The following is a 26,114-nucleotide window of genomic DNA, read 5'->3' on the forward strand; positions in this document are numbered from 1 at the left end:
GCGGAACTTCCTGTCTGCGCAGCCTGCGGAGGACTAGGCGGCCGGCGGAGACGCTGGTGGCCAGCGATGGCCGCGGAGTGGGCGAGTTGGGGCCTGGCCTAGAGAGGCCACCTGGAGGCAGCAGCCGAGGAGCGACGCTCTTTGTCGGACGCATGTTGTGTGTCCCGCACCTGCCCGTCGCTGCCTCTGCCCAGCAGGATAGGAGCGATCTGTGCGCCAAGGCTATGAGGACAGAACCCGGGTTCGAATCCCAGCCCCGACGTTTGCGCACGCCGTCACCTCGCCTGGCCTCAGTTTTTTTATCTGGAGCGGTGAGGAGGCGGGGCATGGGACGTGGTCGGCGCTCCAGCAGTAGTGGCTATTACAGCAAGTGAGTTTCCATGGCTCAGCCTCCCCTTCATTCATTAAAATTTTATTGAGCACCTACTGTATGCCAGTCACTGGGCAGTGAACAGACAAACAAAAGCCTGTCTCATTTTTGAGCTGACATTCTACGCCTGTATTGTCCAGCAGAAATCCAAGCGAGCCACAAATTTGCCAGCTACATATACAAATTTAAATTTATTAAATTATGGGCTGGGAAGTTTAGCTCAATGGTAGAGCTCTTGCCTAGGATACCTAAGGAGATTGCAAAAAAGAAGAAAAAAAGTTAAGCTATTAGGTGTGTTTTTAAAAAGTAAAAAGAAGCAGATGAGGTTAATTTTACTAATCTATTTCAAAATAAGAAGTTACAAGATCTTTTACATTTTTCCCCATTTCCTTTTGAAATATAATGTGTACTGTACTCTCAGATTGGACTGACAGCATTTCTAGGACTCAACAGACACATGCTGCCAGTGGCACTACATTGGACCATGCACTGACTGCTACATGGGGAGGCAAATGAGAAATCAAATGGATTCCACCCCAAGTGGTGAACAGGATAAGAAGAAAAGTAAGTTGGGGAAAGGAAGGGTTGTAATTTGAAAGAGGGTGGTCGGGAAGGTTGAGAAGACAGCATTTGCAAAATGATCCAAAGGAGTTGAGAATACTAAATAATTATATTCTGCATTGTTTAGGAGAACTTGCCAAGATGATGGTCATGTTCTATTTGAGCATTGTCCAATTCAGCCTCTGGGTCAGTGTTGCCTTGGGGCACTTGACAATCACTAGTGCCACTGAAGAACTGAATTTTTAGTTGTATTTACAAGTTTTAAATTCTAAATAATGATAATTTACTTTTTTTTAATACAAGATTTCACTATTTAGCCCAGAATGATCTCCAACTCAAGAGCCTCTTGCTTTAGCCTCCCAGTTGCTGGGATTACAGGTGCAAATCACAATGCCCAGCCAATTATTTTAAATTTAATAGCCACGTAGGGTTAATGCCTCCCATAGTGGATGGCATAGGTTTATTAACAGTGGTAGTAAGTGTTAAAAAAATTTAGCATATGTTTTGTGCAAAATTCTTTATGTACATTTTCCCAGTAAAATCTTAGAAGTAGCTCTGGAAGAAATGAGAGCTCTATGGCCAGGCCAGGTGTGATGGCTCATGTCTGTAATCCCAGTTACTCAGGGAGAGATGGAGTTCCAAGGCCAGCCCAGGCAAAAAGTTAGTGAGACCTCATTTTAACCAACAGGCCAGGCATTGTGGTCCATATATATGTTCCCAGCTATAAAAGAGGTATAGGTAGGAAGATGGAGGTCTGAGGCCTGCTCCAGACAAAAAGTTGAATCCTACCTAAAAAATAACTAAAAGTAAAAAAGGCCTGGGGGTGTGGCTAAAGTGGTAGAGCCATTGTTTAGCAAGCACAAGGCACTGAGTTCAAACCCCAGTACCACAAAAAAGAGAGAAAGAGAGAGAAATGCAAACTATAATCCCTGTTGTCATGATAAAGAATGGAGTCTTTAGGCCAGGCCCAGTGGCACGCATCTGCAGTCCCAGCATTCAGGAGACAGAGGCAGAAGGAGTTCAAGGCCAGCCTGGGCTATATAGAGAGATGTCTCAGAAAAGAAAACAGAAAACAAAAAGTGAAGTCCTTCATTCATTCATTCATAGATTTTATTTTTTAGAACAGTTTTAGATTTATAGGAATATTGCAAAGATAATAGAATTACCAGTCCCTGTTAGTAACATCTTTTATTAATATATTTGTTATAATTAATGAGCCAATATTGATATTTTGCTGTTATTAACTAAAGTTAATACTTTATATAGACTTTCCATGTTTTTTCTATAACGTCCTTTTTCTCTTCCAGGACCCCATCCAAGCTACCATGTTATACTTAACTGTCCTGTCTAGTCTCCTCTTGGCTATAGCAGAGTCTTGGACTCTGCTTGTTTGTGATGACCTTCACTGTTATTTTTAGGATGCTCCTCTGTTGGAATTTGTCATGATAAGACTGTGATGATGGGCCATTGGCAGAAAAACCAAAGAGGTAAACTGCCATTTTCATCCTATCATATCAAGGTATATCCAATCAATAGTATTGTTTGTTTGCTTGTTTGTTTTTGCAGTCCTGGGGAGGGGACCCAAGGCCTCGAGCATGCTAGGCAAGTGCTCTACCATTTAGCTACACTTCACCGCTTATTGTATACTTTGGAAGGAAGTCACTGTGGACAGCCCACATCTAAGTAGTGAGAGTTTATGCTCCACCTCCTTAAGAGTGGTTAGCTACATAATAAATTATTTGAGCATAAATCTTCTGCATGGGAGATAAGTCTCTCCTCTTGCATTGTTTAATTAGATAATTAACTCAATCATCTAGTTATGTCAGTGTAGACTCTGGATGTTTATCTTATGCTTTTGATTCTAACCCAAGACTACTTTATTGTCTTGCTCAAACTATTTTGACTTTGGCCAGCTGCATATTTTTCATTTAGCTCTTACAGCCCTTGAAAAACTCCCTTCTGTGTTTTCTGATGTTTGGTTTTTTTGGAGCACTTCCTTATTCTCTGGTGTTGAAGACACTGCAGGCTCACCTTGTGTACTTCCAGCCACAGTCATGGAAGCAGCCATTTCTCCAACAGACTGTGGTTCTTTTTATCAGAGAACAGTAGAAATTGAGATCTAAGTGGTGGTGTTTCTCTTATATCATCAATGCAAGTGTGTGTGCATGTATGTTGCTGGGGATGGAACCCAGGGCCTCATGCATGCTGAGCAAATGCCCTACCACTGAGCTACAGTCCCAGCCCTAGTCAATACTTTGCAACAACTCACAGTGCACCAGGTGAGGGCACTAAGCAACAAGGAAATAACCATGTGCAGTACTTGCCCTCGGCCTCGTGGAACTTAGTGTCAATCTATGAGGACATGCTTAGTACAGCAGCTCCAACAGTAATTAGTTGTGCAGCCTTGGAAAGTTAATATCTGAGCTTCAGTCCCACCCCCACCCCCCACATCCTCCCCCCACCACCCCACCCCTGTAAAATGGGTATGATTATAATACTTCCTGAGGCACTGTGAGAATTGATGAAGTGACCCATTTTTAGAAACTCTGGGTCTATAGCCATACCAGTCTCTTTTGATCTCAGAAACTAAGCAAGATCTGGCCTGGTTAGTATTTGGATGAAGAAATTGTGGAACACAGCCTGGCATAAGGTGCATATTACACATCTTGTTCGTTTCTTTTTTTAACCCTTTGGTGCTAGAGAGAGAACCCAGGGTCCTAGGCATGCTAGGCAAGTGCTCTGTCACTGAGCTACATACCCAGTCCCACATCTTATTCGTTATAATAGTAATAATGAGTTACACAAATGGTTATAATCTGCAGAGGTTCAGAATACCACAAAAGCATGGGATAGGAATACTCAACCTCATTTTGGGGCATCCAAAGAAGGCTTCCCATGTCAGCACTGTTGCAGCTAAAGGCACAAGAGAGGGATACTATTTCAGACAGAATGAATAGCATGTACAAAGGCCCTGAGGCAGGCAGAAGTCCAGCAGACTTAGGGATTGAGAACTGGCCGGCTGTGGAGACATGGATTGACAGGGCCTGGTTGGCTGTGATGTGTTGAGACGTGATCCTGAAAACAAAGGAAGTGATTAATCCCAATGCACACAGCAGTGATTTGAATTTAAGATATGCTTAATTTCAGATCTTATTTCCCAGATTGAAATTTGAGATAGCAAGTTCTTGTTTTCTGCTTTGTTCTTCTGGTCAGAAATGTAGTTTCGATCCTCAGGGGGAGGAGTCAGAGGACACTCCAGCCAGGGTTGTTTCAGGTTGTTCTTGCTGTTCCTCCTCCTAGCACAAACTATCAAGGGTCCATAAGGTCAGAAGACAAAGAGATGACTCAGTGCTGGTCCCTGCCCTTGAGGACATTGCTGCCCTGAGGTAGGCTTTTCACAGTGAGCAGTGTCTGATTAGCATGCTCGCTCAAGGCCCCCCTAAAAAATCAAGGAGGGTCTGCCTGTCAGAGAAGGGGTGGAGGGAGGTGTTCTAGACAGAGGCACAGATTTGTTCAGGAGAGTTGTTCCAGGTCAGAAATGCAGGTAGTAAGGAAAGAGGGCAGTTAGACAACACTGGAGAGGTGTTTGTCCCCAGGTCAGAGAAGTTGGAATATAACCTTATAGATGAGGTGCCAGCAAACGATTACCCAATTCAGCTCATGCCTGTTTTTCTACAACCTGTGAGATAAGAATGAGCTCTACATTTTTACATGCTTAGAAAAACCCAAAAGAACAGTAGTAGTGTGTGATGTGAAAGTTGCACAAAAAGCTAGAAATCCATTGGTGGGTTAATCCATTGAGGTCAGAACCCTCATGAACCAGTCACTTCCCCAAAGCTCCACCTCTGAACACTGCTGTTTTGGGGAGCAAGACTTGAAGACATGAACTTTCAGGGGACTTTTCACCACCATAGGAGGCAGAATAATGACTCTCCAAAGATGTCTACATCCTATTCCTTTGGAACCTGAATGTGTGACCTCATGTAGCCAAAGGAGCTGTGCAGAAGTGATTGGGCTACCGATGGGGAGCTGGGATCCTCTGGGGCCCAGTGTCATCACAGGATCCTTGTAAGAGTGGGACAGGAGGGTCAGAGGCAGAGACTGGGAGACGCTGCACTGCTGGTTCTGAAGAGGGAGGAAGGGGCTGCAAGCCAAGGGACGCAGGGCCTCTAGGAACTGGGACAGGGATCCTTCCCCAAAGCCTCCAGGCGGGACCAGCCCTGCCAGCACCTTATCTTAGCCTGGTAAGGCTTAATTTCAGTACTCTGGTATTTATTATCTTACAAGACAATAATATGCAGTGTTTTAAGCCGGCGAGTTGTAGTAATTGATTGCAGCTGCCATAAGCTAGTAGGCAACAAGCATCTAAAAGAATTGGTCTTCTAGTCAGAATTTTTAAGTGAGACCTAATGTGATTTTTTTATTTGTTAATTTGAAGGAAGGAAACCTGAGGCAAGCAGGGAATTCAGCCTGAGGAGAAGGAAAGATGGAGCAGGGGACTGGCAGGGCAGGGAGAGGTGTCAAAGCAGAAGGGGAGGCTGATACGTAGAGAAGGAGGTCAATTCTAGGTGTTTATAAGGTGGCGTCTGTGGGACTTGGTGGTCAATACAGAGATGCGGGAAAAGTCATGGTAGCTGAGCCAGGTGTATGGCTCCACATGCAAGTTGGGGAATTTGAGGAACTTTAGAAATGGATACAATGTGAGGCAAGCAGTTCACTGGCCAGCCCCCTCCCCCCGGAAGTGACTCTGCAGACCAGAGCTGGGCAAGTGCCAACAAGCTCAGAGAACCTTCAAGAGTTCTTTGGGGGCCAAACTTCAGTCTGATTCTGCCTCAGGTGCCAAATAGGTCAAACTTCAGTCTGATTCTGCCTCAGGTGCCAAATAGGTCACAAGGAAAATAAGCTTAATCCTCCCCATACCCCCATCCCCCCATCCCCCAGCCTTAGGCAGCTCAGTTGGTTTTCAGATTAAGAACAGTTTGGAGTTCTTTCCTGATAACATCACAACCAGAGGAGCAAGTAACCTCTGGATCAGTCTCCTGGGTCCTTCTCCATTCCTGTTTGTGCATATTTGTGACCTGAAAGCTAGTCCTGGAGCACACAGAAATGGGGGTTTCCTTCAGGAATTCTTGGACTACTAAACTCACTCCCCAGCCTCATGGTTGCTTACGTGCAAAGGCAGGTGGTACCCTTCCCTACGCCATCTTGGGAACCACAGGCAGCAGGCTCTGAGCACACTGCCACACACTGATCACAAGGCTGTGATCAGTGTCCCCAACAGCAGCAAGGGCTACTTGGCCTCTTTCAATTTCTGCTCCAAGATAAATATGGGTCATTGACCTGGGCCAACCTGGGAGGTTTGTTTTCCAGAATCATTAAGGGTTCATCTCATAACATTCCCATCCCAGTGTCTTTCTGTGAGCACAGCACTGGGCATTTTAAACTCCTGGGTCAGGATGGGGAAAAACCACACAGCTCTGACTCCCAGGGGGTCACAGAGTGGTCCATTGTGTCCTGTTGTCTCCCAGCAGTATTGGCAGTGACCCTGTTTGCTCTCAGGCATTCCCCAGTGGGTCATTAATCAATAAATAAATCATTTTCACCCTTCTCATTTCTACTCTCATCTACACTACTATTTTCAAGATTATTTTTTATCTAACCATTCCATTTTATGTCATGAGTTCTCTTTCTTGCCGTGCCTCCAAATGTTTTATATGTATTTGTTAGTTTTTGCCATGATAGTTTGTGTTTTTAAGTGAAAATTCAGTGGATTCTAGAATAGTGACAAAATTATACAACTAGCACCACTGTCTCATTCCAGAACATTCCCATCTCCCCAGAAAGAAACCCTGTGTCTATTAGAAGTCACTCCCCATCCCCCCAACCCAGCCCACTGATCTGCTTTCTCACTGTGGATTTGCTGCTTCTGGATACTTCTTTACTATATGTGGCCAGCATAATGTCCTCAAGGTTCATTCATGTTGTAGCATGTGTCAGTGCCTTGTTCCTTTTTTTTTTATTTTATTTTTATTCATCTATTCACATGTGCATACATTGTTTGGGCCATTTTGCCTTGTTCCTTTTTGTGGCTGAATAATATTCCACTGTGTGGATGGACTACGTTGTGTTTATCCATTTATCCATTACTGGACATCTGGGCTGTTTCTACCTTTTGGCCATTGGGAATAGGGCTGCTGTGAAAGTACACCTACAAGTTTCTGTATGGACCTATGTTTTCATTTCTCTTGGGCATGAAATTGCTGGCTGTTTCTTTTTCTTTTTTTGGTGCTGGGGGTATAACCCAGGACTGCACACATTTGGCAAGTGCTCAGCACTGGGCTACATCCTCCCCCCGTCCCTATTTCTCATTAAAAAAATTTTCTGGCAGTACTAAGGTTTGAACTCAGAGCCTCATACTTTCCTTGGTTGCTAGGCAGGCACACTACAACTTGAGCCACTCCATTAGTGCCTCCGACCCTTTCTTAAAGACTTTTTTGATGTTGTTTTGAATCAGGGTCTCCCCATATAGCCCAGGCTGGCCTCAAACTCGTGATCTTCCTTCCTCAGCCTTCTGAATGCTGAGATTATAGGTTCACACCACCATATCCAGCCTGTTTCTTTTTAAGGAACTGCCAGACTTTCCCAGTTTTTTCTTTCTTTTGTCTTTTTTTTCCTTTCCCTGTCTTTATAAATGAGATGGAGGCTTGACATGGTTATCAATCATTGCCAAGCAGTCAGTTTATCATTTCATTTCCTACAGTGTAGGCTAGGGTTTAGCTTAGTAGTAGAGTGTGTCCTTACTGACTGCAAGGCCCTGGGTTCAATTCCCAGTACCACATAAACAAAAATCAGTTCAACCAGCCTTTTTCCTCATCCAGGGGCACAGGGATTTGCCAGTGTACTTTTAAGGTGGTTCCACCTGCAACAACCCTGGGGGGAAGGATGAGCACTTGGAATACCCAGTTCTGCCCCACCCTGGCAACTTCCACACTCAGATATCATAAAAGCCTCCAGCCCCCCAGATAAGAGATCAGAAGATGAAGCCAGCAGCATTTCTGGGAGTGTTCCATATACTCAAACCTCTAAGTACACACTGAAGAGAAAGTACTTGCAATAGCAAAGCACATGTTATCAGTCTATTAAAACCTCACACAAATTGATAAGAACAGAAGGAGCAAAGATCAAGAACAACAATTCACGGGATGAGAAAGTCAACCAAGCTGGACTGGGTCTAGCAAGAGCTGTGGGCAAAGATTTGCCAACTGAAGGCCCATTCTAATGCTGACAGGACCCCAACACTCACTTCCCTAAGGGGTGCTGCCCACATTAATCAGAGAACCCCTTTGGTGGGTACCAGCACAGAGTAGGGTTCATGATCTGACCCTGTGGTTCTATCACTGAAAATGGTCCTGAGCCGCCCATGAAGGGCTGTCCATGAGGATGCCTTTCTTACAATTTTTATTAAGTTCCCTTCTAGTTGGGTACTAGCTAAACGCCTGGCAATCAGACTGCCTTCATCCACTGGAAACTGTGGTTAGGAGGCCAGGTACCATGTGGAATAATGGTGGCTCCCAGGCTCCAGGCCAAGCTCAACGTGGATGCTTATTAATCTTCACGGTAAACCTGTGAGTTGGACTCTGCCCCATTTTACAGAAGGCCCAAGGGGCCGCGCACACACACAGAAGAGTAGCTGATAGAGTTTGGGTCTGGAATGTCCCCCAAAGGTTCATGTGTTAAAGGCTTGGTCTCCAATGCAGCAGTGTTCGGAGGTGGAGCTTTTGGGAACCGATTGGATCATGAGGACTCTGACCTCATCAGTGGATTCATCAGTTGATGGTTTCTTAATTCTTTAGACAGTTGGGAAGTAATGGAAGTTTAGGAGGTGGGACCTAGTTGAAGGGAGTGGACCTTTTGGGACGTGCCCTTGGGGACTATTATCTTACTCCTGGACCCTCTCTCCCTCCCTCCCTTCTTCCTGGCCACCATGAGATGAGCTGCTTTGGTCTACCATGGACTTCCCACCATAATGTTCTACCCCACCTCAGCCCAGAAACAACAGATCCCAGCAACCCTGTACTAAAACCATGAGCCAAAATAAGTTTTTCCTCCTTTAAGCTGATTTTCTCAGGTATTTTGTCACAGTGAAAGATGGCTGACTAACGTGGTGGCCAAAAGAGGCAGGGGCTGAAATCTAAAACCCTGGGACTTGTGCACAGAACCTTGATGCTTCACTACACCCAATCGCACCTGCACCATTCAGGACCTCTACTTACAGCTGCAGAGTAAGGAAAGCTGAAGAGGAATGGAGATGGATTGCGAGTGGGGCTCCAATCCCAGGAGCAACACAGGTGAAAGAATAGTATAAGAGATGGGGGAATAGGAAGAAATGAGGCCACCAGGGCCACTGGGGAAGCAGAGGAGCCCAGTGGGTGGAGGATTGTGGGTTCATCGTGGCCTGTGTGTGTGTGTGTTTGGGAGGGGGTGTTATTCCCACTCTAATCAAGGCCCTGCAACTTGAGGTGCTTGAGTTGTGGGAGGGGGCATACCCAATAATGCAGTTACAGCAGTGGTTTCAATTGCAGATGGAAGAGGAAAGAAACCAAGGGTGGAGGCAAGGAATCCTTTACTTTTTTTTTTTTTTAATTTGTTTTTTTGGTGGGACTGGGAGTTTGAACTCAGGGCTTCATGCTTGCAAAGCAGGCATTCTACCCCATGAGCCACACCTCCAGTCCATTTTGCTCTGGTTATTTTGGAGATGGGGATCTGGAGAACTATTTGCTTGGGCTGGCCTCGACTTGTGATCCTTCCAATCTCAGCCTCTCAAGTAGCTAGGATTACAGGTGTGAACCAGCAGCACCTAACTCTTTGTTCTATCCACTAGACACCAAGGAGTCAGGATTCTGGGGTTTAGGCGCCCTGTTCTCTGATGGGTGAGGCTGGCCTGGAGCCCCTGCATGAGGACCAGGTGCTATCATACAGCAGGGGATTGGGGTCAGCCAGGGCCCACCTGGAAATCCAGAACTGGCCTGAGCAACTGCAGCCTGTACTGTAGGGAGAGGGATCGGAATCTAGGAGCCGCAACTGGATTGGGTGGGAGGGACAGCGAGTCTTCCCAGGTCAGACTTCCTTCTCCCAGGAGAAGGGGAGGAAGGCTTCTTGGGGTCACCTCTAGGGGTAGGGTTTTCCCAGGGCTTCCTGGGCTTACACCCCGCAGCGCTGGGAACTTGGGGCTTCCCTAGGTTCACACCCCCAGGGGTGGAACTCCCCTACGCTCAGTCTCCTCCCCCCTCCCCTTGAGTTATCTCCAGAGGCGGGGCTTCCTTGGGTTCACCTGATAGGCTGGGGAGGCACCCTGGGCCTCTCCCCTCCCCCTCCCCCTCCTGCTCCTCCCTGAGCCGGTGCAAGGTGGCACGCCGCCTGGGGCGTCGTCTGCACTGATCCCTGCTGCCCTCTTCCCTGGCTGACGCTCTGCCCCTCCATTCCCGGGAATGCAGGTGTCCTGCCCTCAATGAAAATGCTTGCAAGACACCCAGATAGGTAGGGTCCGGCTCTCAGATAAGCCGGTTCTGCGCAAGTGAACCCTAGCCTGCCTTGTCGCTGTTACCTCTTGAAGGACAGAGGCTGAGATTTGCCCACTTTGGCCTCACCAGCGCTCGGTGCTCAGTACGCGGCAAAGGTCTCCTAACCATATGAACACGCAGCCGGCCGTTCTCTCCAGAGCCAACAGCAGGACGACGCAGCCGGGTTTATTACATCCCAGCCGGCATGAGGCCAACACGCTGTACCTGGGCCTCTGCCCCATCTGGCCTCCCCTTCCAGCCCAAGGAGGACCTGCACAGCACGAGGAGGTGGCTGTTGTGGAGGGGATCAGTGACATGAGTCCTGCCGGGAGGCAGCAACAAGGAGCTAGAGAACAAGGCAGACGGAAGAAGGGGGACCTACCACCCCAACTCACTGCCTCCTCTAGGCGGTCACCTGCTGGCTAGTGCCAACTGTGTATCCATGACAATCACAAGCTAACACAAGTCTCCCTCTCCCAGGGCAGCCTGGAACCCAGAAGCCTGAGCTGCTCAGGCCTGGGGGTGGAGGAAAAACGCTGCTATTCTTAGATCCTTCTTCCTTGGGGAGGGGGAGCACTTCACATTCCAGAGGCAGCATTCAACCCACACAAATGCTCCATTCCAGGGGCTAAGTTCGCCAGGAACTAGAGTCGACCTTTCTCAAGAAGGATAATTAGGGGGTGCAGGGATAGAAAGGCCCAAAGTCACCAAGTAGAAACTCCCCAGCTGCCCATGGTGGGGACAGAGGAGAACAGCAGCATCTCTGGACCTCCCTCCACCCCAGTTGTGACAGTCGAATATCTCACCAGCATTTTCAGGTGTCCCCTGAGGTGAGATTCATGGCTTTGTAGAAAAGAATGGACAGATGCTGGCTTATGGGCCTCAGGTCACATCTCTGGCAGGTATTTAGGGAGCCTGCTGTTTGTTGGTGCTTGGGGATAGAAGCCAGGGCCTCCTGTATGCTAAGCAGGAGCTCTCCAGCCTGCTATTTTATGTGCCCTATTCCCTCTGCCTGGAAAATCCTCTCCACCAACCTTACTCACTGTCTTCCAGAACTAAACCTCCACATTCCCCCCCCAAGAAGTGTTCTGCGGGCCTTTGTCTTATGACTTTGAACACTGTGAATGTTACGATAGGCAAAATAATGCTCCCTTCACCAGAAGGTTCATGTTTTCATCCCCAGAACCGGGGGATACTTCTCTAAACTCACAAAAGAGATTTTGCAGACAGGATTAAGTAAAGAACCTGAGGTGGAGGACATACCGTGGATTATTCAGAGGCAGGAAAGTCAAAGTCTCAGAGGGAGATGTGAGCCCGGAAGTAAGGTTAGAGAGAGATGCTGGGCTGTTGACTTAGAAGATGGAGTTAAGGGGCCACAAGCCAAGGGATACCAGTGCCTCTACAAGATGGAAAAGGGGACACAGATTCTTCCCTGGAGCCTTCAGGAGGGACCAGCCCTGCTGATGCCTTGATTTTAGAATTCTGACCTCTACTACTAGAAGAGTATAAATTTGTGTTGTTTTAAGACACCATTTGTCATTTGTTACAGCAGCCACAGGAAACTCATACCAGCATCTATTTTCAAGTCCTGAGTCAGGAAGAGCCCCTGCACAGTGGGGCTGGCCTTCGCTTCTCTGAGCTGGAGCTACATCACACTACAGAGCTTGTTTGTGGGGTTCATCTCCCAGGAGACAGGGAGGACTCACTGTAGGAAGACTTGGGAGAAGGTTTTCTCAAGTTTAAAACACTGCCTCATCAGGAAGATAGAAACGTACACAAGATGGCCACCTTTTCTCCTCTAATTAAAAAAAAAAAAAAGTCATCTTCAAAGACCCAGTATTAGCTTTGGATTATTACAACAAAATTCTTGAGACAACTAACTTATAAAGAGAAAAGGTTTATTCAGCTTCCCAGTTATGGAAGTTCAAGTTCAAGATCAGGCAACCCCTCGGGCTTGGTCCACTGATGAAGGCACTGGATGACAATGGTGTGGAGTGCTGTCTGACAAGGGGTCAGCCACATCTCAAGCTAGAGAGCAGAGAGATACTGAGAGACAGGGAGTCCCATCAGCCCCAGTGGATCAAAGAGGAAAACTCAGAGGAAATTAGAAAATAAGAGGAATGAAAATGACAAAACACACTAAAACACAAGGTGCAAAAAAAGAAGGGCTCAGACAGAAATTTATAGCTGCAAGTGACTGCATTACAAAAATGATTTTAATTTATAATCTATACTTTAAGGAACTAGAAAAAGAAAAGCAAACTAAATCCAAAACTAGAAGAAGGAAGGATATAATAAAGATTAGGGTAGAAACAAATGGAAACAGGGAATAAAAACACAATCAGTAAAAAACCAAAATGATCCACAATAGTATGATCATTTACCTTGACTAAGAAAAAAAGAATATTCGGGCACAATGGCTCATGCCTGTAATCCCAGCTACTGAGGAGGCAGAGATCAGGAGGATTGCGGTTTGAAGCCAGCCCAGGCAAACAGTTCAAGAGACCCTATCTCAAAAAACCCTTTCCAAAAAAGGTGTAAGGTCTGAGTTCAAATTCCAGTACTGCAAAAAAAGAAAAGAAAGAAAATAGAATGAATAGCTAAAATCAGAAATCAATATTGGCACACACTACAGACCTTACGGAAGTTAAGACTATTTACAATTATATACTGACAAATTAGCTCATCTAGATGAAACAAGCAAATTCATAGAAAAACGAACCACCAAAACTGAGTCAAGAAAAAAATATAAGTGCTGGAGTGTGGCTCAAGTGGTAGAATGCCTGTCTAACCAGCACGAAACTCTGAGTTCGATCCCCCAGTATATTTGAACAGTTGTATGTGCCTCTCTAGGGATTTTGCTTTTGGCTTCAGCCAGTGGTTTTCAAACTCTTTTCAGAGGTCTAAGGATACTTACAAGTCCATGGTGGATGGAAATGGGGTATGAGTGGCCAGAGGCTCACATTCCCTAGTTGAACCATATAACTCCATTCTAATTTGTTTTCTCTTGGGCAGGGGGTGATGGATTGATGGATTCTGCACAACTTCTTAAAGAATCGCACCCTGCCGGGCACCAGTGATTCACGCCTATAATCCTAACCACTCAGGAGACAGAGATCAGGAGGGTCGAGGTTCGAAGCCAGCCAGGGTAAATAGTTTGAGAGACCCTATCTTGAAAATACCCAACACCAGAGAAAGGGTTGAAGGAGTGGCTCAAGTACTAGAGCACCTGCCTAGCAAACGTGAAGCCCAGAGTTCAAACCCCAGTGCTGCCCCCCCAAAAAAAAAAAAAGCCTGTATAGAAGGAGCTTGAAAGGTTGAAGCATCAGGATGCAGGATGAGCGAGGGTTAGTGTTAGCCTAGGGCTGCTCTGAGGGAAGACATATGCCCAGCTGTTGCAGCCAGAGGGTGCTGCAGGTTCTGACAAGATTCAGGCTGGCCAGGCTGGCATCTGTGGGGCTGTACCCTACCATAGGAAGAAACCTGCAGGCTCCCAGCACCAGTGGCCTTGGCTCTTTGATTGACTATTGGAGGTCCTCTGCAATTCTATTATAAATTTTAGGATTTGCTTTTCCATTTCAGTGGGGGAGGGGTGAAGACGTCATTGGGATTCTGATAGGGATTGCATTGAATCTGCACATCACTTTAGGGCTTGTCATTAACTTACTCATATGAGGTCTTCCAATCCATGAACATGGGATATCTTCCTATTTAGTTAGTTTTCTTTAAAATTTCAGCAATGTTTTTAGTTTTTTGTGTATTAAGCTTGCACCTTCTTAGTTAAATTTATTCCTAGATATTTTGTTCTTTTTTTATTCTGTTGTAAAAGGTCTTGATTTCAAAATTTTCCTTTTTCAAGTTGTTCATTGATACTGTACAGAAATACAGCTGGTGCATGTTGATCTTGTAGCTAGTGAATTTTCTAACTTCATTTATTGGTTTTTTGTTTTGTTTTGTTTTTTTGGTGGTGGTACTGAAGCTTGAACTCAGGGCCTACACCTTGAACCACTCTACCAGCCCTTTTTTGGATGGGTTTTTTTCAAGATAGGGTCTCTCAAACTATTTGCCCAGGCTGGCTTCAAACCATGATTCTCCTGATCTCTGCCTCCTGAGCAGCTAGGATTGTTTGTGTTTAAGCTCAGGGCTTTGTGCTTGCTGCTTGAGCCACACCTCCAGCCTTATTTTATTAGTTTTAATAACTATGTGTAGTTGGATTCTTTATAGTCTATGTATAGGATCACATCCTTTGCAAATAGAGAAAAAGTCAGCATCTATGAATTCAGCCAACCATGGGCCAAAATATTTGTTTTAGTTCAGTCTGGTTAGGCATAGTGCTACATACCTGTAGTTCCAGTACCTGGGAGGCAGAGGTAGGAGGATGGCAAGTTCAAGGCCAACTTGGGCTACACAGTGAGACCCTGTTTCATGTAACTCTGTGGTAGACTGCTTGCCTAGCATGTGATCCCAGCACATACTGAACATGTGCAGACTTTTTCTTGTCATTATTTCCTAACAATACAGTGTAAGAACTATTTACTTAACATCTATGTTGGATTAAATGCTAATCATCCCTAGATGATTTAAAACATGCAGGAGGATGTGTATATGTTCTATGAAGATACTGTGAAATTTTATATAACAAACTCAATACCCACAGATTTGGCAAGTACAGGGTGTCCTGGAACCAATCCCCTCAGGTAGAGAGGGACAACTATAGTTTTAATTCCATCCCATTTTGGATGGCTTTACATTTTTCTTACTGGATTGCTCTGACTAGTACTTCCAATGTCGAATAGAAGTGGTGAAAGTGGAGGTCTTGTTCTTGTTTCTCATCTCGGGAAAGCTCTGTCTCTTACCACTGAATGTAATGTTAGCTGTGGGTGTTTCATAAATGATCTTTATCGGATTGAGGAAGTTCTTTTCTCTTCCTATTTTGTTGAGTGTGTTGTTTTTGTTTTTTGAAATCAGGAAAAGGCTGGGTATGGTAGTTCACACCTGTAATCTCAGCACTCCGAAGGCTGAGGTGGGAGAATCATGAGTTTGAAGTGATAGCCTGGGCTACTAGTAAGGTCCTGTCTCAAAAAAAAAGAGAGAGAGAGAGAATGATAAAGAATAATACTGAAATACATTTCAGCTGAGTAGGAAGAAGGTATAGCAAAAGTATTGAAAGCTGTTGACCAATAGGGTATAGCGGGAAAGAGTAAGGGAGAGTAATAGAGAGGGTTAGACTGATTAAAGTATAATATATTCTTTGGTGAAATACCAGGGCAAAAATCCTTTGAAGAATGAATATAACTTAAGTAATGAAGGACAGGAATGTGAAACAGGTCCTGTTACAGGGAAGGCATTAGTGGGAGAGGGAGGGGGAATGGAAAGGGAGAATATATACTTATATATTTGTATGAAAATAGAACAATGAAACCTGTTGAAATCATTTTAAGTAGGAGGGGAGGGGGAAGAGGGAGAATGATGGTGGGGGGAATCTAACCAAGGTACATTGTAAGTATATATGGAAATGACACAGTGAAACCCCCTGTACAACTACATGTTAATAAAAATGTCAAAAAGAATGGTGTCACAGGTGGCTTTCTTTACTCATTGACTTGTTTCCTCTCTTGTCATGTGATTTCTCTCTCTCTCTCTCTCTCTCTCTCTCTCTCACTCACTCATATCCTGCCATATGATGTTATCCATCACGAGGCCTGCTACAGTTTGATCATTTAGTGTCCCCCAAAGGTTCCATGTATTAAAGGCTTAGTCCCAGGATGGCACTGTTGGGAGATGGTGAAACCTTTAAGAAGTGGGAACTAGTGGAGGTCCTCAGGTCATTGGGAGTGTGCCCTTCAAGGGGATTGTGGGCCCCAGCCCCGTTCTCTTCCTTACTTTTGCCCCTGGCTATGAGGCAAATGCTCTGCTATGTGCTCCTGCCTAAAAGTAACCAGACCAAGCAATCACCAACTAGAACCTCCAAAATGTAAGCCAGAGCAAACCTTTTCTCTTTGTAAGTTGATTATCTCAGATATCTTATTATAAAAATGGAAAGTGACTAACACAAGGTCCTCACTAGAAACCAATGCTAGCGCCTTGCTCTTGGACCTCCAGAACTGTGAGCTAAATAAACTCCTTATACATTATGTAGAGTTAAATGTTCTGTTAAAGAAACACAAAAACGACTAAGATGCCTGGTTTCTATGCCTTTGCTGTTATGTCTGCCTAGCATACCCTCAGGATAATTTAGCTTCTTCATTGTGCATTGTATCCATATCCAAGTTCAAAATACGGCTCATATCTAAGGTTCAAAATGTGATCTTAGAACCACATACTGAAGTTGGCAGAGCCACAAGAAGGAAGGGGTCTAGGTTCTAAAATTTACACTTGCCTGTCTATCAGTAACACTGTGGAATTTTTTTTTTTTTTGGCAGTGCTGGGGTGTTGAACTCAGGACCTTGTGCTTCCTAGGCAAGTGTTCTACCACTTGAGCCAAGCCTCCAGCCCTTTTTAGGTTGGTTGTTTTTATTTTTCTTTGAGATAGAATCTCTCTTTATGCCTGGACTGAGAGCTTACTATTTGCATTTTCCTGTGTAGCTGAAGATGACAGGTGTGCATCCATTCATTGGTTGAAATAGGGTCTTGTTAACTTTTTGCCCTTAGCTGGCCTGGAATCACAGTCCTCCCAAGTAGCTAGAATTACAGATCTGAGCCACGGTGCCCAGCTCACTGTGGATTTTATTTTATTTTATTTTTTCTTTTATTCATGTGTGCATACAATGTTTGGGTCATTTCTTCCCCCTTCCCCCCCACCTCCTCCCTTACCCCCCTACCCCCTCCCTCTCCCCCCACCCCCTCACTACCAGGCAGAAACTATTTTGCCCTTATCTCTAGTTTTGTTGAAGAGAGAGTATAAGCAATAATAGAAAGGAACAAGGGTTTTTGCTAGTTGACATGAGGATAGCTATACAGGGATTTGACTTGCATTGCTTTCCTGTGCATGTGTGTTGCCTTCTAAATTAATTCTTCTCGAACTAACCTTTTCTCTAGTTCCTGGTCCCCTTCTCCTATTGGCCTCAGTTGCTTTAAAGTATCTGCATTAGTTTCTCTGCATTGAGGGCAACAAATACTATCTAGTTTTTTGGGTGTCTTACCTATCCTCATACCTCCCTAGCGTGCTCTTGCTTTATCATCACTGTGGATTTTAATGACTTGGACGCTGTCATTTGTTCACAGGTGTTGTGGGTTGGATGTTTCTCAGAATTCATATGTTGGAACTCAAACCCCAAGATGATGGTATTAGAAAGTGTGGCCTTTGATTGGGTCTTCAGAGTTACATCCTCCAACCTTATGAAAGAGCTGGAGGAACTAGCTAGGTCTTTCTACCTTATGAAAATGCAGCATGGCACCATACTGGAAGCAGAAAAGACACTGAATCCTCTGGTGCTTTACCTCCAGAACTGTGGGCAATAACTTTCTATGACTTATACATTACCCATCCTTAGGTATTGTGTGATAGTAGCACAAACAAACCAAGACTCCCCTCCTTCCCCTGGCATAGCTCCCTATGCATGGGATGCACTCCTCATCCCCTAACGTAGGTGTGGCCACAGACTGGATGGAAGTGACCTTCACCAGATTTGTGACAAAAGCTGCAGGAGCATCAAGTGGTTTCATCCCCCCCTCTTGCCATTACTAGAAGACAGATATACCCTGGGACGCCTCTGAATAAAAAGACACATGGAGCAAGGCACTGGCCGCTCACACCTGTAATCCTAGCTACTCAGGAGGCAGAGATCAGGAGGACCATAATTTGAAGCCAGCTGAGGGCAAATAGTTCACAAGACCCTATCTCGAAAAAGTCCATCATGAAAAAAGAACTGGTAGAGTGGCTCAAGTGGTAGAGCACCTGCCTAGCAAGCATGAGGCCCTGAGTTCAAACCCCAGTGCCACCAAAAAAGACACATGGAACAGACATTGCATCAGTCAGCTCTCTGTTGTTGTGACAAAATACTTGAGAAAAGTCAGGCATGCATGATGGTACACCTCTGTAATCCCAGTACTTGGGAGGCTGAGGATCTTAAGTTCAAGGCTAGGATATATACCAAGACTCTGTCTCAAAAAATCAAAAAACAAAAGAAAAACAACTTAAAGGAGGAAAGGTTTAGTTTCAAAGTTCTCAGTTCATGGTTGGCTGGCTCTATTGCTTTGAGGACTGTGGTGAGGCAGAGCATCATGGCAGAAGGATATGGTAGAGGAAAGCCACTCATTTCATGATGGCTAGGAAGCAGAGAGGGAGAGGGAGCGAAGGGGAGGGGAAGAGAGAGAATGTAAGAGGGGTGGGAGAAAGGGCCAAGGACAAGATGTAGCCCAGAAGGGCACACTCCCAAGAACCTACTCCCTAGGTCCCACTTCCTAAATTTCCACCACCTCCCAATAGCTTATCAAATTTGGGAACCCATCAGAGGAACACTGGTGGCTCACTCCTATAATCCTAGTTTATTGGGAGGCTGAGATTAGGAGGATCATGGTTGGAGGCCAGCCTGGACAAAAAGTTCAAGAGAGCCTTTTCAACCAATGACTAGGCACAGTGGTATACATGCCTGTCATCCCAATGACAATCATCTGGGCAAAAAGCAAGATCCGATCTTCAAAACAACCAGAGCAAAAAGGACTGGAGGTGTGGTTCCAGCAGTAGAGCACCTGCCTAGCAAGTGCAAAGCCCTGAGTTCAAATCTTAGTATCATCAAAAAAAAAAAAATGAATCCATCAATGGGTTAATTCACTGATGAGGTCAGAATCCTGGTGATCTGATCATTTCCAAAAGTCCCTCTTCTGAACACTGTTGCATTGGTGACCAAGCTTTTGCCACACTAGCCCTCAGACTGAAGCCATAACATACATGAGTCCAATTCACGCTTGAAGTAAGGTCCAGCAGGGTCATGGCCGATCCCCAAGGGAGAAACAAATGCTCTTTCTCTTACAAAAAACCCAAAACTTTGCTCAGCTACCTTGATCCAATCATGAATTCCTTGTGTAAGGAATGGGGTAAGTACTTTGCTTACTGCAATGTGTCACTGTTAGACTCCCATGCAACAATGCTCAACAGTGAGAAATGTGGGGAGACGTGAGAAACTGAGTGAAGGGGACCTGAGAAGAGTTTGTAAGTTTGGACAGAGTGACAGCTTCTGGGGGGGGCTACAGCACTTGGGGACTTGCAAGAGGGGGTCTTGGCCCTTCCTAGAGGGGCTTTCTCAGGGGAAGTTGATGGGGTACACATCACAGGTAAAGGAGAAGATGGAGGCACATTTGTTCCTTGAGACCCCATGGCTGCAAAGTGAAGGCAGATACATGATAGGATTTCAGAGCCAAAGATGAACAGAAGCAGGACAGGCCTACCACAGAGCCCAGGTTGTCAGGGTGACATATCTCAGAAGCCTAAAAACCAATCCAGGCCAAGCTGGCTTCCTTGAGATGCATGCTGGGTGAGGGTGTGAGGGGCGAGAGTACACTAGGGAGAAGGCCCTGCTGGGCCAAAGGTTCAGCAGGAGGCAAGAGGAGATAAGAGTCCTAGGGAAGTAGGTGACATGGAAGAAGAGGAACCACAGTGGTGGAGAGCCAGTCTTCCTCTCCAGTACAGCACCCCTAGGACTGTGTGAGCACCTGGCAGATCTGGCTCTGTGTGCTTAGAATGACCTGGAATCAGGAGCTGGCACTGCAGATATGACAGGGTATGGGTAGAAGCTCCTAATATTCCTAAAGTTGGATGTTGGGCCAAGTACAGTGGCTCACGCCTGTAAATCCAGCTCTTCGGTAAGTGGAAATTGGGAGGATCAACATTTGAGGGCAGCCTGGGCAAAAAGTTAAGACTCCCTCCATCTCAACAAAAAAGCAGGGTGTGGTGGTACATGCATGTGATCTTAGCTATGGGTCAGGGTCAGAGGCTGGCCTGAGTTCAAACCCCAGTTCATCCAAAAAAAAAAAAAAAAAGATCCAAATCAAAAACCCTGGGCACTGGCATCCTTCCAGAGTCCCTTCTTGTGAGTGGCATGCACTGTACTTCCAGGGTGTCCACATGTGAGAAGTAGACGGCAGTGGGAGGCTCTCTGGGATCTGCCCACCTGTATGCATGGATCTGGTCCATTGATGCTCCCCGTCTTCCAAATGACCTTGGCAGAGTTCAGAAACAGGCTAGACTAAATAAACCCCTTCAGCAGCTCTCCAGTGTCTTCCTGATGAAGGTCATCTTTCTTGGCTTTGCAGGTGAGGCCCCAAATAGTCTTTCTCCTCCCACTTCCACTATCCACCCCCGCCCCACCGTCCTGCCCCAGCTGTTCCGCACTTGGCAGTTTCCTCTAGCATCCTGCTCTGCTGACCTCTGACTGACACCAACTCACCCTCTAGGTCTCCATTCAGCTGTTGTTCCCCCTGGAGAAGTGGTGGGGCGCCCTCAGCATCCCTGCAGTCTGTGTGCAGCCCTCCTATGGGATGCTGACCTCCAGGAAGCTTTGAGCATCCTATGAGAGCCTCCCCATCCAGGGAGTGGCATGTCTGTTATCTGCCCTCTGTCCCCAGCTCCCTGGATATCACTTGGTATCTGTTTTTATTTATTATTATCCTTTTTTTGGCATTTTTGATTACCATATATTAGTTGTATGGGGGGGTTCATTGTGACATTTACATATGTGCTTACAATGTATCTTAATTAGATTCACCTCTCTATCATTCTTCCTCATCCCCCTTCTGAGAACCATTTCAACATGGTTCATTGTGCTATTTTCATGTATAAAAAGTATATCCACCATAGTCACTTCCTTCACCCTGTTTGCCCTCCCCCTCCCACTGTACCCATCCCTGACAGGACCTGTTTTACCTTCTGTCATTCATTTTTTTAGTGTATATTGATTGTTCAAGGGGGTTTTGCCTTGGTATTTCACACATGTACATACCATACTTTAATCAGATTAACCCTCTCTATTACTTACTCTTTATTGCCCTGTTCCCCTATTATTCAGCAACTTACAGTGCATTTCATTATGCTGTCTTCATACACAAATGCAGTGTATTTCAATGTTACTCAGTGGCTCAAGTAGTAAAGCACCTGCCTATCCTTTTCTTTTTCTTTCTGTGGTGTTGAGGATCAAACTCAGGACCTTGTGCATGCTCTCCCATGGAGCATCGTCCTCAGCCCTGGACATCTGTTTTTACATTTTTTTAAAGTATTTTATTTTATTTTTCCAGGTAGGGTCTCAGATGTTTTCCACAAAGCCCAGCCTTGGACTTAGATTCTTCTATCTACACTTTCTGCATAACTGAGATTACAGGTGTGCACCACTAATCCCAGCCTCTATGTCTGTTTTTATTTTGCTTTATTTTATTTTATTTTTTTGGCAGTACTGGGATTTGAACTCAAAGTCTCACACTTGTTAGACAGGTGCTCTTCCACTTGAGCCATGCCCTCCGCTATACCTGTTCTTAAATGTAGGTTTTACCCAACAGATCAGATGATTGGCATGAAAAAGATACTTGTTACTTTCAGTTTCCAAGAGGAGGAGCCATGCCACACCACCCTGCCACATGGGGAAGCACCAGGAGGCAGAGGGAGTAGGGAAAAAAACTAAGCAAGAGCCTTCATGATAGTTTAAAGGAGCAGGTGAGGCAGGATAAACAGGCAGAGGCTTGCCTAGTTGACATCATTTCAGAGGACTCTTGAGCGTAGGGGATGTCCCTAGTGGGCTGCTACCTGGCCTTGGAGTGATTAAAGCAGGTGGATAGGAGTTGGGCTGTGGTTCAGCCTGTGTGAAGCTCTGGGTTAGAGCCTCAACTACCCCTCTCCCTGCCCCCCCCACCAAAAAAAGGGTGGTGGCCTAGTCTGTGCTAATTAAAAAGGTGGTTGAATGTGGGCTCTGGATTGGTTGGTTTTCATTTGAAAAGCACACACTGGGGGTGGGGGTGAGTGGTCCTTTCTATCTCGAGGAACTGGCTAGCCCTAGGAGGGGTCCATTTTTTTCCAGGATCTGTAAGGACCCAGCTGTCAAAACACTGGGACTTTTTAGTCATGCTGTGTTTTTGGTTCTGTTTTTTCCTTTTTTGTCAGTCCTGGGGTTTGTACTCAGGGCCTCAAGCTTGCTAGGCAAGTGCTCAACCATTTCAGCCATGCCCCTGGCCCATTTACTTCAGTTATTATTTTCATAGGGTCTCCCGCTTTTGCTTAGGGCCTGACTTGGACCAATCCTACCACCTATGCCTCCCACATAGCTGGGACCACCACTACTGACTTGTTGGTTGAGATGGAGTCTTGCTAACGTTTTTGGCCTGAGTTGGCCTAAAACCCCAATCTCTGACTCCCAAGTACCTGAGACATGTGCCACCATATCACTGTCAAATACAGAGGGTTTTTTTATGTGTGTGTGTGTGTGTGAGTGTGGTGCTGGGGCTTGAACTGAGGTCTTCTCACACATGCTGGGCAAACACTTTCTACCAGTGAGCTACATCCCCAGTCCAAAAGCCATGCTTAACCCAGCACTGTGGGATGCAAATGTCAGATTTGGTTTTAGAACCCGGCTCTGCTATAAAAGCACCCTAGCCTCTCTCATCCTAGATTGATTGCTTTTTCCCTGTAGAGGCACACTGTAATCTTATCGGGCTCTTTTTACTCCAGTGGAAGTCTTAAAGGAGCTCAGACCATCCTCAGTGCTTTGTTGTCTTATCTGCTCTCTCACTAAACTATGAGCACTTGAAATCATCTCTGTCACTGCTTGTTTCTTCTGGTTTCCAAAAGGAGGGGGTATGCCACATCATATAGGGCCACACCAGAGAGCAGCAGCACTTGTCAGGAGACAAAAGGAGTGAGGGAAACCATGGATAAGAGTCTTTATTTTCTGGCATCTGCAGAAAGGAACAGGTGAGACAGAGTAAGCCAGTTTAGAATTGGCCAAGCACCTAACTTCACACCTGGCATATAGTAGGTGCTTACTAAGTGTTTGTTGAAGGAATGAAATAGCAAATGACTGGAAATAGGTTTTTAATGAGGCATCAATGACATCACAGTCATCTTTGTTTGTTTTTGAGATAGGGTCTCACTACGTAGCCCAGGCTGATCTTGAACCCCAGCCTCCTACCTCAGCCTTTGGAGCACTGAGATTATAGGTGTGAACCACCATTCCTGGCTCTATCACCATTATCTTTGAAGTGACACTCTCCTTGCTTATCACTGTCACCTCCAGGTACACACATGGCAGGCCCATAAGATGCTCAGAGGCTGGGCACTGGTGGCTCATGCCTGTAATGCTAGCTATTTGGGAGGCAGAGAACAAGAGGATTGAGGTTTGAATTTAGCCCAGGCAAATAGTTTGAGAGATCCTATCTCGAAAATACCCAATGGAAAACAGGGCTGCCAGACTGGCTCAAGTAGTAGAGCACCTGCCTAACAAGGCTAGAAGCATGAGGCCCTGAGTTCAAACGCCAGTTCTCCCCTGACCCCCCCTGCCCCAAAAAACCCAGATGCTCAGAAAACCTGTATTGAGAGGAGCTCAGCAGTTTCAAAGAGGGAGTCTACATGACTCTCTCCTCAGGACTTACCCCCTCCCTCCCATATCCCTTCCACAGTCAGGGCCAGCATTGGGTAGTCAACATGCCCAGCTGTTCTACCACACACACCCAACAGAGATAGGAGAAACTCAAGGACTGAGGCCAAAAGCAGAACCAGTGCTGGTAGTATGAGGGCCTCTGGTCAGCCATGACCCCCACCCAAGGCCATGGCTGCAGCTGGCCCCTAGAATAGGGAAGACACTGGTTAGCCTGGTACAGGAAGTTCCTCAAAGTCAACCTTCTAGGAGGCAGCAGGGTCAACTTACACTGGGGACACAATGAAAGGGGTTGCTCAGGGACTGTCCTTAAACCAGGCCAGGGGCTTGCAAGGCATCCTGATAGAATACTTTTTCTTCTAGTCCTCCAGTTGCCAGGAAACCACTGTGCATCTGGACTACAGCAAGAGGCAGGTGGGTATAAGACCACACATAGATTGAAAGAGAAGGGATGAAAAAAAGATACTCCTTGAAAATGTAAAACCAAAAGAGAGTGGGGATAACTATACTTATATCAGATAAGAGAGACTTTAAGTCAAATGCTGGAAAATGAGACAAGAAGGTTATATAATGACAAGAGGGTCAATTCATCAAGAAGATATAAAAATAGTAAATATAGGTGCACCCAATATAAGAACAACTAAATATATTAATATTAGATATTAATAGACTTGAAGAGAGAGATAAACTACAATACAATAATAGTAAGGGGCTTCATTACTCTACGTTCAGAGCACACAGACAGAAAATCTAATAAGGAAAGGTCAGACTTGAACTATATTCTGGCCCAAATAGACTAGAATATTCAATCTGACAGCTTCAGAATCCATATTCTTCCCAAGTGCACATGGAAAATTCCCCAGGACAGATCATATTTTAGGCACAAAACAAGTCACCACAAATTTTAAGATGGCTGAGATCAAATTAAGTGTCTTTTCCAAACCTGAAACTAGAAATTAACACTAAGTATGAAACAAATTAACTTTAGGAGAAATTTCAGAAAATTAACACTTATGTGGAAAATAAACAACCAATGGGTCAATGAAGAAATTAAAAGATAAATGCAAACGGGCACACAATACACCAAGGCTTATGGGATGCAGCTAAAGCATTCCCTCTTAGAACTGTAAGAGGAAATTTTATAGCAATAAATGCCTATATCAAAGAAGAAGAGGAACAATCTCAAATAAATTCTATTTTTTAAAAAGAGGCAGCTTGGCACAACAGGAGTCAGGCCTGGCAGACAGGGCACCAGGGATATGTGCCCCTACGAACTGCACAGCGATATGGGGAAAGGCCTTCTGGGGCTTCTCCCAGGGACCACAGAGCCAAGGCTGCCAAAGAGTCTTAGCAGGGACCTGGGGGCACCAGAACTTCAGGATAACCAGGGTCAACCAAGGTCTGATTTGCAAAAGTGACCGCAGGAGGAGCGAGGACCCTCTCCCCCACGTACTTCAGCACAGAGTGCTCACCCAATGCCCCTACACCTTTCCTGAAGACCTCCCAGTCTCTCTGCTTTACAGCCCTCCAACATTAGATGTCTCCCTTTCCTTCACTCGTGTGTGTGTGTGTGTGTGTGTGTGTGTGTGTGTGTGTGTGTTACTGGGGTTTGAACTTGGGGCTTCTCACTTGCTAGGAAGCCACACTACTGTATTTATGTATTGGTTATTTATCTATTTTAGCGGGACTGGGGTTTGAACTCAGGGCTTCATGCTTGCAAATCAGGCGCAAAATCAGTCCATTTTGCTCTGGTTATTGTGGAGATGAGGTCTTGCAAACTATTTCCCAGGGCTGGCTTTGAACCGCGATCGTCCCAGTCTCAACCTCCCAAGTAGCAAGGATTGCAGGCGTGAGCCGCCAGCAACCGGCTCCCCACAGTATTTTTTAAACAATAAATTGCTTGGCTTTCCTGAACCTTTCTCCTCTGAGAGTTGGGCCAACAGTGAGCACTTAGGATGAGACTTCATTTACATGCACCCACTGAGGGCCACCTCCAGTAGGTGGAGGGTGCTCCCCAGAGCTGAGTCCAGCCCCTGCCAACCACCTGGC

The 26,114-nt window shown here is 45.7% G+C and overlaps 1 long non-coding RNA gene across 4 annotated transcripts; it reads left to right on the forward strand.

Moving 5' to 3' along the window:
* The first annotated feature begins 14 nt into the window (after window positions 1–14).
* On the forward strand, window positions 15–15,907 carry LOC141416794 (uncharacterized). 4 transcript variants are annotated; one of them, XR_012441378.1, is made up of 5 exons: window positions 15–370; window positions 792–934; window positions 2,239–2,450; window positions 9,074–9,279; window positions 13,507–15,899. It is a non-coding gene; the product is annotated as an uncharacterized lncRNA (long non-coding RNA). The 4 variants fall into 4 exon arrangements; XR_012441377.1 differs by having other exon boundaries at window positions 9,074–15,907; XR_012441379.1 differs by lacking the exon at window positions 9,074–9,279 and having other exon boundaries at window positions 2,239–2,418; window positions 13,507–15,898.
* The last annotated feature ends 10,207 nt before the right edge of the window (window positions 15,908–26,114 follow it).

The sequence above is a fragment of the Castor canadensis genome, chromosome 14 (genome assembly GCF_047511655.1).
Source record: "Castor canadensis chromosome 14, mCasCan1.hap1v2, whole genome shotgun sequence".
NCBI classification, from domain to species: Eukaryota; Metazoa; Chordata; class Mammalia; order Rodentia; family Castoridae; genus Castor; species Castor canadensis.